Consider the following 15,248-nt stretch of genomic DNA (forward strand, 5'->3'; position numbering starts at 1 on the left):
GTTCGCCCTAGCCTTCTTCCTTTGTCCCTGGTTTTGGCCCTACACTCTCTTGGCCTAAGACCTAAACATTCCCTTGTTCTGATCCCTGTAAGACCAAGTCATGTTATTCCTTGGCTTGGTCTGTACCTCCTGTATTATGGGTGCAGCTCGAATGAGCGCGTCCCCTATAGGTCCGTTGGGCACATTGATTCCAAGCGGGTGTTAATGGGTGGATTTAACCTAGCACAATACTTTGACACCTGTTGTGTCATGTCCATTTTTGGCACGTACTTTAAGAGAGAGACGAATTTTGATGAATAGTATGCATCCAGGGATAGTCCAAGCTGCTTTAATACATAGAATTCGTTCATCTTCTGCGTGCAGTAGGCAGGTGGTAGATATCTCCCTCGCACAGCTCTTTTAAGCTTCTCCCAAGTAACTGACCCTTCCGAGATCCCTTGGTCTCTGCACCATTGTTTCCACCAAAGTCTTGCTTTGCCGGTAAGCTTCAATTTGGCGAGCATTGCTTGGTTAGCGAGTGTAGTACTTACTGCCTTGAAATAATCCTCCATGGATTCGATCCAGACCTCGGCGTCAGTTTGGGACGGTCCTTCCCTTTCCATCAAATTCAGGTGGCTTGATTTGTTTGAGAAGGAACTTCTTCTCTTGAATTACAGCCGTATTTAGTGCAAGGGTCGAACTAGGAATCTGCACTTGAGGTTGCGCCTGGGCAATAAGATTCTTTACGTTAAAAACTTGCTAAATGCTTCTCACATTACATTAACAAGCCCAGTTCAGCTTTTAGCTAAGTGACCTAATCACTTAACTCCTTTATCAAGACTTAGAGCCATGACAGACAGTGATTAAAAAAAATCTTATTCATTCATGTGGGCATAGCCCTTTCGAGTACATTTATTTTGCGAAGGTAGAACAAGCTGATTGGCACATCAGTTTGGGGAGAATAATATTGTGTTACATTTGGCTACAGGAACTGAGTAATAATATGGAGTGGGGTCATGGATTTTTAGGAATCGATAGGTCATAGGAAGCTTGGGGTATCCCTTCCTTTGATACCCAGTCTTCTCATAACGTCCCAACACCTTGATTCTGTCCGACAGGGATTATTCGAGTCACTTCCTCGTACACATACTTGTTCTGCTTGACCTTTTGACTCCCGACATGTAGGGTTGCGTTTGAGTGAGCCTCGACAAAGATGACCAGCTTCACGATCTTTAAATCCTCCATCCACTTGATTCTCTTCAAGTTGTCCGAAGGTACGCAACTCGGTGGGCCGCTATGTAATATATTCCTGATTCACCCATCCATCTCCGTTCCACGTACAGGGGTGAAGGATTGTAGATGCAGTCTAGGATATTCATCATACCTAGCCTCCGTCGATAATCTGAAGCACGCATTGCAGTCATAAACATAACCTGGAACACTAAGAATTTGTTCCATGCTTCGCGACTCTGTAGGCCAACATCAGTAAGTAAGTAAGGAAATGTTTTTAACAACAACATTGCTCTACTTCCCCTCATTAATTTCTCTTGTAAATATTAGATCCATTGGTTCGCTCTGATACCAACTCTAACGTGTCCCCTTGTCCACTTGTAGGACACGTCTTAGCAGCCCATCGGGAAGAGAGACTAGAAAGTGCCGCCCGGCACTCCCAAGGAATGTCATGGGGTTTGCGATCTAGGATTTTCCGAGTCTACCACGAAGCGGAAGCATTTCAGCCGTTCCCACTTAGGACCGACCTGAATCAAGGTTTTCCTAATGGTCATGTTCCTAGAAGGTAGCTAGCGTCGAGCCCCAGACAAACTACTTTACGTAGAAACATCAGGGTCGAAGTGGATTTATACTTCTCTTGGTTCAAGGAGAATGGGAAATGAGAGGGATGCAAAGCTCGACCTCTCTACCCGTAAGGCATAGTCCCATTCCGTTCCCCTAAAACAGCATAAATCGGGACTCTAGCTCTATACATTCTAGGTCATTGTTACCTCATTGTCAATCCTTTGAGAAAAGTTCTCGGCCAACTGGGACCACCCTTCCGTAGGACGGACCCAGAGTCACGTCCACCGCACTTTCCTCGGGTTGCTTTAGTTATCTAATTACCTACCACATTTAATTTGACAAGCAAAAACAGCTTTCTTAATTGCCCATTTAATCACTGGTTTCTTCACGTAACTTAGGCACTAACATAGAAAAACAATGTCAAGCAAGTTCCTTTTCAACATTTGATCTTTATTTATCAGTCTTTGGAATACAAATAAACCTGCCCGAAGGCTATTCCAGCAATCCACAGGGATCGCTATTCCAAGTTCTGCCCGTTGACTAGTATGCGGGCCTCGAGATCCCACCTCGAGTCACGTCGACCTCTTGTGCAGGATCCAGAGGCAAGGGATTTACGGCCAAAGCCTCCCTTGGCACCCAAGCGTCCTCCTGCTCGAAGTAGCACCCATGAAGAGACCTCTCGCGACGGGTTCGGTCCACGTACCCGACGCAGTTAACAACCCCCTTAGATAGGGCCAGGCAGACAGTCGAAGGTAACTGATACTGCCTCTCCCTCTAGGCTTTTAACCTGAAGCATTAGATGTTTTTTCTGAATTAGTTCTTTGAGAAAAGAAGTACAAACAGTGCACCTAAGTGTACAATCAAGAACATTCCAGTGGTCATTTGTATGGCCAACTGCTAAGGTGAGATTCTTCTCCCCGAATGCTTCCAGCATTCGATCCTGGATCAATTGCAACTTGGCAAGATTCCAAGGGTTTTGTAAGCTGAGTTGCTTGTTTACCCTTCTTTCCTTGGGTTAGGGTTTATACCTTGTTACCCAAATTGTCAATACCTTAGGTTTCCTTGTATTAAGATCAATAAATCATGGGCAACCTCGTCGCCCTAACTTGGTTGGTCAACTGTTTTCTTGGCAAATCCGTAACTTCCCTAGCTTGGCAGATAACTCCAAGGAAGAGTGATGTAGCAGGATGACTACTCATCTTCTAGAAAAATTAGACTTGTACTTAAAACTTTCCAAACTTGATCTAAGGAGTGGCAATTTTTATGATTTAGACACAAGACCATACAACGTTGCAGCTTGTTGCATGAGATAGGTATCAGCACCTAACTTGTGGGATTATTTTCTCATCACACGGTATTCCTTGGTCAAGAATACCTTTGATCAAGATGTAGGGTCTGGGAGTCCTATTGACCCACTCCAAAACCTAACCCTACTAGGCCGATAAACTTTTTGGCCCTAGGGTTCCTAGATTCCTTGCGAAGACCTAGCATTTGGCCAACTCATCCTTAGGGTGAGAACCCTAGCTCATTCTTGCACGATGTTTAAATAATCCTAACATTTCATGGATGTGGGTAGGACCTTTGAGATCGCATCCCAAGTGCAATACTAGGCAGAATTTTATCATAGCTTAACCCTACCTAGCACATTGAGGTGACCGTCATATGCTAACTAATCACACCTTCATGAGTTTCATGTAGGTTACTCATTTACACACAAATTACTTAGTTGATCTAACCAACTCACGATTAAAAATGATATTTCCTCTAAGATGCAAATGCTTTCTTCTAGAGTTCGCAAGACTTTCCTTAAAAGATGGAAGTAACTGCAAGATATATCATTCCATGCGAATATGCAATTTCAAAACCATAGACCTTTTGCCTTTATGCAACTAGAGATCTTTCTTTTCCTTGCCCTATACTATAATGATTGACATTCAGAGCTAACTCTTATAAACCCTACGTCGATGCATCGAATTCAAAGCTTTAATATTTTAATGAAGATGCATTCTTTCCCAAATTCAAACTTGACAAAAGAACTCCATGCATGGGCGAATGCCATGAGTCCATCATTGATTTAATCCATCCTTTATCACTTAACCCAACCTAACATGTAATTAATATCGCATGCAATTTGCAAAGTTCATAAATCGTTTCCATGCATTGCGACTATTTGGACACTATTTAATGGGCATCTACAATTATCTTGTACAAGAGGAATTATTACATAAGTGCATTATGTGTTATATCCCCTGTCCTTTGCGCCATGCAGCAAGGATGCCTTTGCACCATTCCGTCTTTTTACTTATGCATCATACGTTTAGAATTTCAACTACCCTTGACCATGGGAGTGCAAGCAATTGCAAATACACGACATGCAACTAAACTTTATAGATCGAATGAGTATATAAATTTCCCAATGTGTTTAAACTTACCTATGAGAATTAAACATGCTTAATGCATCCTTTCCATGCAGAATTAATTTTCGAAACCTGGGTATTCAAAGTCAGGGCGTCGTCCACTCTTGTACTTGGGGTGGAAGCTCTTGTGTGTGCTCCTCTCGCCTTTTGCTTAGGAGCCATTGACGCAGCAGATTTCGATTCACCAATCTTCCCCTTGGCTTTCTTACGCGTTACGAAGTCACTTCTACCCGAGATTACCTCCCTGCACAAAAATTGGGCCTTGCAAGACACGGTTTTAAGAAAATCGGAGGCACGGGGTGAACAAGGGCTAGGGAAGCTTCAATAGAAGCTTCCAGGCTTCTAGAGAGCAGGGAAATGACGTGGAGGTGGGGATAATGATGGAGAAGATGACGACGATGTTGATAGTGAAGATGATGATGATGGTAATGATGATGATGATGACGATGATGGGGGCGGGTACAGCCCGGCGGCATGGCCAGAATGGTAGGGGCAGCAGCAAGTCGTCGACGGCACAACAGGCAGCTCCACAGGGGGCGGCAGCAGCACACGATCCCCCTCCTCCCCATGCCCCTCCACCACTTACTCATACTCCCTGTCCCTGCCATGCAACGGCTGAAGAGGAGGGAGTTATTACATTTAAAAAAATTTGCAAAAATTATCCATTATCTCTTTTCCCCCTTGAAGGGGTGTTCCTGCGTGGGCTACGGTTTTTAGCCACGGCTTCCTATACATGATGTAGGGCTAGTGTTTATTGATGCATGCGAAGGGAGCACTTATCCCAAGGTTTTTTGCTACGGAGATCACTCGAAATTGCTCTTGCACAGGATCAAGAGTCATTAATATTTCTTTGCGGAAATATTACAAAAAGGTACACAAGATAAAGACAAAGCTCAATGATTCAAAGCACTGTGTATTGATAAAACCTAAGAAGATAAACAAAATCCTTGTTTAGGACTAGTCGAAAGCAATCTCCAAGCATTATATCTCCTGTAGCTCCCTGGTAGACCAAAAATGCACAGCAAACACTAGCTTCTTCTCTGTTGCTGAGATCACAAATCTAATGGTTCTGTTGGCTCCAAAAGGGAGGTAAAACCCTAGGACACCTAAGATATCTGGTCAGAATTCTTCCATATCACTCCTTCTCTTCCCCGTTCGGAGTGTTGTTTGCTACCTAAAAATTGCGATCACGCAGCTCACAAATTCAAAAGGCCCTTCTTTGTGCATGAGATCTCCCAAAATTGGTTGAAAAGCCACTTGCTTTTTGCGTCATTCTATTCTAGAATTTGTCTACACCCTTTTAGGATATTTACAAGAAATAATATAAAAAATAGGCTAAACTTGTCTGAAAATCCCATATTTTGGAACTATCCATACTATGGACACTAACACTAATGACTAATATGACAGTGACTCTCTAGATTCATAAGAAAGCCGAATGATGATACACTCCATGTTTTTCACACTGTCTATAAGGGCACCACATCCACCCCCTTTGAACCTGCACATCCTCCGCTAGGTGTCAAAGTCCTAGTTGTCACCAAATTTTGATTCCTCCTCATCCTCTACAACCATATCATTTGCTTCTTCATCTTCCATATCTTCCTGGCTAGCCCGTGTATCATGGCCACTAGTTTCTTCCAATTCTAGCAAATCATAGGCAGTAGATTCCCACCTCTTGAATAATTTAATTTTTTTCCCTGCTATCGGAAGTTTTATGGCTATCATATCCAACTCATCTAATGCATAAGTAGCATTATCAAACACTTGTCTTACCACATAGGGTCTAAACCATCATTTAGAGACTTTAAGGATGGCACTATGTCGGTTGTCTAAACTGTTGTTGTAAACTAGCACCCAATCCCCATCTTGTATGGTTCTTGGCCTCAATCTATGTCTTTTGTCAAACTGGTTCTTATTATGTATCATTGTTGCCCTTAACTTTGCAACTGTTATCTCTATATATTCTAACTTCCTTTCCAACTGTCTAATATGTGACAGATGATTTTTTTACTCCGAGAAATACGTAAAAATAGCTTTAAAATCCCAATTTCAGGGAAAAAATAGACCGTCGAAGGCAACACTTGCAATCAGTATGATTTTAAGTGGCAAAAGCCCAAAAGTGCTTTAAAGACCCACCGAACGACAGTTGGAGAGTTTATATAATTTCTCGGCATGTCAAATGAGACTCCCGGCAGTTGGGGACTCCAAGACAGACTGCCAAAGATTTCCAAACCTCAAATCAAATGCCAGTAGCCAAGAGGGTCGTAGAGCAGTGCAACCTTGCTAAGTACCTCGAGAAGTTCGCACAAGAGCCTAACCACACAAAGTGTGTGGAATTCCTCAGAACTTACAACCTAGATTAGGAATGTGAAACTGTAACAGTGGGAAGAAGGGAGAAGGCCAAACAGGTACAGGTACCCTTGAGCCCAGCCTTGGTGGAGAAGGCACTAGGGTTAGAGCCTAAGGTGGAGAAGAAGTAAAAAAGAGATGTCTATGCCTTGCTTAAGATGAAGAGGAAAGAGGTGCTAACCAACAACAGCATCAGCATCCAGGATATCCATGATGCTGAAGCCCGCATGCAGGCAAAACTGGTGCATGCACTATTCTCTAGCCAGTGCTACAATTCCCTCATGCACCGGATCAGCGTGCCTGTGCTGGAGAACATGGCAGCTCACACCCTGGACAAGGTTGACTGAAATGGCTATGTGCGCAAGACCATAGACTAGGCAGCAAAAGCACTAGCCACCTTGGGGAGCAAGCCAGCAGGTGGGGAGTCCCCAACCTCCAAAAGCACTAAGAGGAAAAAAGCCTCATTCAAAGTCTCTTTCATCGGCTATGGAAGTGTTTTGACTGCCCTCATCCAAGAGGCAATAAAAGAGGCACAGGATGCAGAGGAAGGAGAAGGAGAAACACCTGACAGATCGCCCCCTCACCAGGACTAAGTGTTGTCTAGTGATAGGATCGAAAGTGACGAAGAAGGGGAGAACAAAAGGAATAGTCGAGCAAAAAGCAAGCAAAGAAACCTAAGAAGAGGACGACACAAAAGAAGAAGCAGGACAAAGGGTGCAAAAAGGAGAAGGAGAACTTAGAGAGAGCAAAAAGGGAATCCCTTAAAGAGGCAAAAGAGAGGAAGAAGAAGAAGAAACACGAAGCAAAAAAGTCAAAGGAAGAAGCCAAGAAAGCCAAGAAGGTGTCAAAATAGGAGGCCGAAGAGAGGAAGAAGAAAGAAAAAGAAGAAGCAGATAAATTGGAGGAAGAATCTAGGAAAGCAGAAGAAGAGAGGGAGAGAAGGGATGCTAAGGAAGAGAAGGAACTGAGAAGGAAGGAGGAGGAAGACATGGCCAAAGCCACATGTCGGTCCATAGAGCAACAAAGCAAGGCAGATGACCTAGGGGCTTTGAGCCCTCCACCCAGGGAGGAGGGGCCAGGCTCAAGCACTCAGGTGTCGAAGATCATATCGCCACCAACCATCACTGAAGGCAAGGGTAAAGCCCCCATCCATCCTTTCCCGACCCTCCTGATGCCTACCACCGAAGCAGCCACCCTCACCCCAAGCATCTCCACTAATATCGATGTCTCAAACTTGGTGGCCTGGATGCAATATTTCATCAATAAATAATTAGCCCAAGGTAAAAGCATGGAAACTACGGCCATGGGGTAGAAGAGGCCGGCCACCGCAGACGTCGAATCTAGACAAGATCCGAAATGCTAGAAAGTGGAAAAGACCCGACAGATAGCCATGCAACAAAAGGAGATCTTTGATCTCAAACAGGAGCTGAAGGCTAAGGATGAAAGGGAGGAAAGCTGGAGGCAATGGCTGGAAGATAAGAATCAGGAGTTGGTAAAAATGCAGAGGGAGTATAAATTCTTGATCATGCAACATGAAGAGCTAACCGCAAAGATTGATCAGATCAAATGAGGCATGGAGGAGCTTACTGCCAAAGAGGAGGAAAGGAAGCAAGAGGAAGAACAACATGACAATGAGATGGAGACCATGATTGAGAAGCTGAACTTAGAAAGAAAAGATCAAGAGAGAATGAGCAAAGAATTGAAAGACCAGGAGCAAAGACTCATAGCTCTGGTGCAAAGGCAGGGGTAAGGCATGGAGGAAATGAAGAAGAGAGCTGAAGAATGGGCACGACAGAATGAACGGAGGATGAAGACCTTGGCGCGTCTCCTGGCTCTTGTGGAAAAAGAGAAAATCCTCGTAGAGAGCAGAGCAGAGGCCGCCTAAGTAGCCTTCAACACTCAACAGAAAGCCTTCTTGAATACACTAATGGATGCCACCCACTCAGAAAAAGGGGAGTCCCTCAAGGTGGCAAAGAAGAAACTAAGCATAGCCTGCAAGGCCCTGCAAGCACGACTGCACATGCCACCCCAACCTGATGTTGTGGGGCTGAGCCTTGATGATCAATGGAAGTACTTATTGATGTGGCCGACCTAACCCCCCAGGAGGTTGATGCACTAGGCTTTGAAGAGGAACCACATCAAGCAAACCAACAAAGGGATGAAGCTGAACTCCAAATTGATATGGGCATATTTAAAGAAGAGGTTATCCCACAACCCCCCTCACCACATTCCCAAGAGCAGCCATCAATTGACACATCTGCAGAAAGACAAGCCGCTCTCAGGGAAAGGAGGAAGAAACTGGTGGAAGAGACTAGGAAACAAATGAGAGCCAAGCCGGTCATGCAACCATCCGCACTCCTACCACCATGCCCATATGACCTCCCAGCAGGCTTCCACACTGAATTGATAGTTTGGGAGCGATAGGAAAGGGACAAAAAACCCTTCTCCTTTAGATTCCTTCTACCCAACAGCCTGAGGAGAGTCATGCTACTTAAAGTAGTGGAGGAAATGATTGTGATTGGAAGCCGACTAGGCCAGCAATGGCTGGAAGAGAGAGAAAAGAGTCCCACTCTTTGGGGGACCGAAGAGGTAGACTTTTGGTAGAATAAGATCTTTGAAGTGCCATATTCTGTACAAGGCTATAACTGCCAGCCCATGTGGAGGAGACGGGTATGGAACATTAGCATGCTCACCTGGATGGCCTTTTGCAACACCTTACTCTACGAGAGGAACAACCCTACATTCATGGCATACCCTCGTAGGGTAAAAGTGGATTTTGACGCTACCCTCCATGGATGCTATGACATCCCCATTATCTATAATCCTAATTGTACCTCTTTTGAACAAGCTCTCACCTTCACCTATGAAAGCCTAGACGTGTCGCTTCCTCACCGACTTTTCATCTTGTCCCGATCCAGCCTTCATATCCACCTATAACTACCTTAGGCTTCTTAAACTCTTACTTAAGCAGGACCCTACCCCACAAGAACGTGGCCTCCCACCCCTCTTTTTTAATCCTAATGCCATCGATAACTATGCCATTATGCACTTGCTTATGAGAGCTAGCCTTCTACCTTCTTTTTGTTTAGCTCTTCTTGAAGATATGAACGATAGTCAGTTCACTCGATGTAACCACCCCTTCCTCTCCACCACTTCACTCCATGTTTGCATGAATCTCAAGGGATGCATGCAGAGCTCGCAAATTTTTGAGAAAATCTATCCGGCCCCCTTCTCCACCTCACTACGATGAAAGTTAGAAATTGGCTGTCATCCTGGCCAAAAGAAAAAAAAAGGGAAAGAAAGGAAGGCAAGAAAACACATCACAAAAATAAAAAGACATGGAAAGAAAGGCTCACATGAAGACACAACCAGGACCACACAGGACACGATCACTGCACCTAGGGGTCCTCAAGTTAGGCATGTCTAGTGGCTTCAGTCGGCCAGCTCCACTCCTAACCCCCTAGCCCCTTTTTGACCCCCCACTTCACTCTTAGGGCACATCAAGGGTAGGACATACCCAGGGAGGTAACACTCACCTATGGTTAGACCTGTCACCCTACACTACACACACCCCACCTCCCTATCACACGAACGGGGTCCTCAAGTGTGGGACATCACCCAGGCATGCCTGTGGTTAGACCCAGCTCCCCGTTCCACCAACATGAGCACAATGCACCACATAGTAAGGTAGACACTCCCCTTAGGTAGAGCACCGCACCTTCTCCTTTCACGTACTACAAAATGCGATAAACTACTAACTTCAGAGGGCCCCCCACTTGATATCTGATTGGCTTCTCCGTCAACCATCATTGCCAAAGGCTCCAAAGCATCTGAGTCTACATGTGGCCCTACCATCACCTTACCAACAACTTGCCAACAGCCTACCCTTTCCCAACAAACAGCTAGAAGTGCCATGGGACTGGCACCCATCTCGAAGGGGGGTAATGTTAACCCCGATTCGAGATGGCGGAAAAATGAAAGCAAAAAAAGGATGGAAAAATAGCGAAGGCGTAGAGGCAGCCCCTAAAGCTAAGCTAGGGCAAAAAGTGCAATTTTAAATGAAAGGCGCCTCAAAAAACTCTAAAAACCCTTATAAAAGAGCGCCAGGCTCCCTCCTGTGCCATTTGTAAAAGAATAGATGGGTATAGGCTCAGGGCATGAAGCAAGAAGAGAGAATTAGAAAAAGGGACCTTGCCACAATGGCCAGTCATGTAAAAAGGGATGGGTGCCCATGGGAATTTAGGGTTTTGTATATAAAGTTCAAAAAGTGAATGAGAGCTCATTCTTTGGTGTGTGGCTAACAAGAGTCCTCTCTTCTTCTCTTCACCTTGCTGGTGTGTGTGTTCTTGAGAGAGGGAGTGTGAGAGTGTGAGGGAGTGAGTGTGTGTGTGGGAGTGAGGGATCAAGAGGGTGGAGCTCTTCACCATCTCCTCTTCTCTCTTCTCTTCTCTTCTCTTTTCTCATATACGCGGCTATGGTGGATGGAGCTTGGAGATGGAGGAGGCTTGAGGATGCTTGAGCTAGCATCTAGGATCATGGAGCTACCAGCGTGTGTGAGAGAGGAGGCAACTCATTTCGGCATCAAGGTAAGCTCACTACACCCTGAGAGGATCAATGGCATGTCCGCTAGGTGAGAGATAGCCATGAGAGCTCGCTTGAAACGCTTGAAACAATAAGCGGTCTTGGCAGTTGAGCATGAGCTCCCACTACAACAATATCGGCAAATAGCCATTGATGTTAATTTCTTAAAGAAACAACAGAATCTAATAGGGAGTCGACACTCCGAAGAGGGTGCACCCTCTAGATTCAGGTGAAAATGATGTGGTGGACAACATTATCCACTTAATTGCCCGAATGTCAAGTGCGACATTTGCGGGAAGTCTGGATATTTAGCAGCCACTTGTTGGAGCAAGATCAGTTTCCTCCAACAAGGCAGTCAGCAAACAACCAAGGCTTGTTAATCATCGTGCACAAGAAAACAATTTTCAGTAGGATGATGGGCCAAAACAAATACTCCAAAGGGGTAAGGCTACTGTCGAGGAACTGGCAGTTGGCAGTGGGGTGAGCCTCATCGAGGCCGTGCAGGTTAATCGCACTAAAGCTTTTAGCCTACGTGTAATAATAAGAGGCAAAAAACATAGAGAAGGAGACAAAGATAAGGTAAAACCTATCGAGGGAAACCCTAGGCAGGATGATAAAGAAACACAAGTTCTAAATCCTGACGAGGAAGGGGGACCTCTGAAGCCCGTAGAGAGTAAGGCTGACGCCAAGAGAGATAAAGAGGTATCGAGAAAGAAGGTGAGAGTTAAAAAAGAGGCAATAAAGTCTGTGCATTGTCCTAAAGAGCGGATGGTTTGGCACGAGAAGCGAGCTTTAGCAAATTATCACGAATTTGATTTAGCTAACTCCCTTTGCGATGTTAAACTAGACGTGAATCTCTTACAGCTAATCAAGTTGTCAACAGGAGTATGCAAGGAATTTAAAAAGATCTTGCATATGGGTTATATTGTAGAACCCTTGGGAATAGCACGGGTAGGGGATGACTAATTTGAACATGCTGAAAAGCACTGCCCAAGGGTTGCAGCCTATGTTGATGGGATTCTAGTGGATAATGCTATTGTTGACACAAGATCCTTAGTTAATATTATGAGTTCTGAATTGATGGAGAGGTTGGATCTTGCAATTCAAAAAGATGCCTCCACAATCCTTAGAATGGCTGACAATAGTCTGAGACAGCCAGAGGGCTGCATTACTAAAGTCCACGTGACAGTTGCCAACGTAGAATGCATGTCTGACTTTAGGATAATCTTATTTGCAAGCCATCCGAGTTACCAATTATTGCTTGGTCGACCTTGGATTTTGAAAGCAAACTATCAAGTAGATATACCCGCTGGTAGATTGATATTTGGCAGAGGTGCTAGACGGGTGGTATTCAATGCATATCCTGAATCACCTCAAAGTGAGCGAGCTCCCCTATCTTCTATACAAAGTTAGAGACAATGGAGTGTCTGCAAGTGAGACATCATCAACTAACGAATCCAAAGAGAGATCGATCACAGAAGATGTCTATCAAGTAACATTGAACGAGCCATTAGAAGCTCAAGATAGAATAAGGGAAGTAGATGTTATCGAGCTAGACCCTAGTATGCCAGACGATGAGCGGCCAATAAAGCTAGGGTCCATGCTTAGTGCAAAGGAACGGAAGGATTATGTCACTATGATCCAAGAGTTCTGCGATATTTTTGCTTGGAGTTACGATGAACTTAGGGGTATTCCTCCTAGCCTCATTGTCCATACAATTCCGTTGAAGGAAAAAAGCCATCCTGTGCGACAGAAAGTCAGGCGTATGCCGTTTGAGTTGCGGGATAGGCTGTTCGAGGAGTTACAAAAATTACGAAAAGCGGGTTTGATTTCCCTATGCAACATGCTGAATGGTGTTCACCAGTTGTGATCAGGAAGAAGAAAATTAACCAAATCCGGCTGTGTGTGGACTTTCAAGAGTTGAACAAGCAAACGGTTAAGGACACCCACTTCCCTTTATCGACCAGATTCTTGATCAATTGGTGGGTAGGGAGATATATTCATTCATGGACTGTTTTGCAAGCTATAATCAGATGGCGATTGCAGAAGAGGATAAGCTCAAAACGACGTTCATAACAGTCTTTGGGACCTTTGCGTATCATGTGATGGCATTTGGTCTATGCAATGCACCTGGTTCTTGGCAACAAATTGCCGATAAGACCTTTGGTGACATTTCCCCTGAGGAGCTGAAGGTATTTATTGACGATTTAGGGGCAGCCACCATGAGAGAAAGACAGTTGATATTTTACGAAAATGTTTTAAGCAATGCAGACAATTTTGCATAGGTCTCAATCGGAGGAAGTGTGTTTTGGCCGTACCTTATGGGCTCTTGCTGGGTCATGTAGTTAGCTCAGTAGGGATTATGATGGATCCTAAAAAGATCAAATCTATAGTCGCCATGAGTCCGCCACGCACCCCCAAAGAAGTCCATAACTTTTTGTCATCAGTTGGATATTATCAACGGTTCATAAACGCTTTGGCAAAAAGAACGTTGCCATTGACAAATCTTTTATCCTTCAACTATTTGTTTACGTGGAGTGACCCTTGTAAGGTGGCTTTTGAGGATGTAAAGCAAAAACTCGCAAGAGCACCTGTGCTGAAAGCACTGAAGAGGGGCAAAATTTTTTATATCTTTTCAGCAGCTACCATGTATAGCATTAGTTGTTGTTTAGCGCAGATGTGGGAAGAGAAGTGGTATCACCCGATTGCTTTTGCCAATTGAAAGCTGGATGTATCCGAAATTAATTATACTTATATGGAAAAGTTGTTCCTTGCGATGGTCTTTGTGACTAAAAAGTTCAGGCACTACATCCTTTATGAGAAGGTTGTTCTTTATACGAAGGCAGAAGGGCTACGACTGCTGATGAATAAGCTACAACCACTCGATCGTTTGGAAAATTGGTTAATCACTTTGCAGGAGTTTGACTATGAGGTCAAGAGCAAGCCACCCAGGTTGCAAGGTATCGTAGAGTTCCTTTTGGACTTTGGGGAGCCAAAGGAAGCTCTGGCTGAAGGCAGTGACTGGGACTCATTGTTCAAGATTGACACGGCATCTATTCCCTCCTAGTATGCGGCGATAACACATTATTTGTCAATGAGAGAGACTGGAGCTGGTCTATCGAAGTCAAAAAAGTGAAAGATCAAGCAACACGCTTTAAAATTCATAATAATCGCAGACACATTGTATTGGCAAGGGGATGCATAATGCCTGACAAGGTCCCTTTAATCTTAGAAGAGTGCCATGACTCTACTTGCAGAGGTCATTTTGTTGGGTGGCTAACTGCGCAAAAAGCCTTGAGGGTGAGATATTTGTGGCCGTCCATCTTTCAGGACGCATTCGAGTACGTTAAAAGATGCAACATCTGTCAACGACATGATAGCCAAGAGAATAGGAAGGAACCACTCACCCCTATTATGGCAATCCTTCCATTCGAGAAGTCAGGGATCGACTTTGTGGGCCCTATTACTTCATCGTCCACTGCATAGAAAAAACATATTATCGTAGCGACTGATTATAATACTAAGTGGTCAAAAGCACGTGCAACACAGAAAGACGATGCAAAGGAAACTGTCAGTTTCCTATTGGAGCAAATAGTATGTCGATTTGGTCTGCCAAAAGAAATAGTATTGGACCGAGGGACGCATTTTCTGAACAAAGTGATAAAAAGATAGGCTTGGCATGTCAAGCACAATAAAACAACCCCCTATGACCCACAAGCCAATGGGCAGGTCGAGAGTACCAACAAGTAGCTTGTGGGCATTCTGTCTAAGGTGGAGCGTCCAAGGGCCCTAATAAAAAAGGAAGTGTTGGAGCAGTTATCCAAGATCCCCGACATAGAGTTACAATGAAACTAGCTGCTTATCTCGGGGTAGGATTCACTAACAACATGGCGGAGTATAAAGCCTTGATTATGGGACTAAATATTGCCAAGAAAGGTGGTATTCGACAGTTGTTAGTAAAAGGGGATTCCCAGCTAATCTTAAATCAACTCAATGAGAAATATACAATTTGGAATCCTATCCTTTGTATGTATCATCGAACTGCTATAACCCTACTTGATGAATTTGAGAGTGTATCTCTTCAACTGATTCCATGTTCTTGGAATCAATTTGTGGATTCACTAG

Source organism: Lygodium microphyllum, chromosome 30 (genome assembly GCF_053477565.2).
Source record: "Lygodium microphyllum isolate KBCC chromosome 30, Lygodium_microphyllum_v1.1.10, whole genome shotgun sequence".
Classification (NCBI taxonomy): domain Eukaryota; kingdom Viridiplantae; phylum Streptophyta; class Polypodiopsida; order Schizaeales; family Lygodiaceae; genus Lygodium; species Lygodium microphyllum.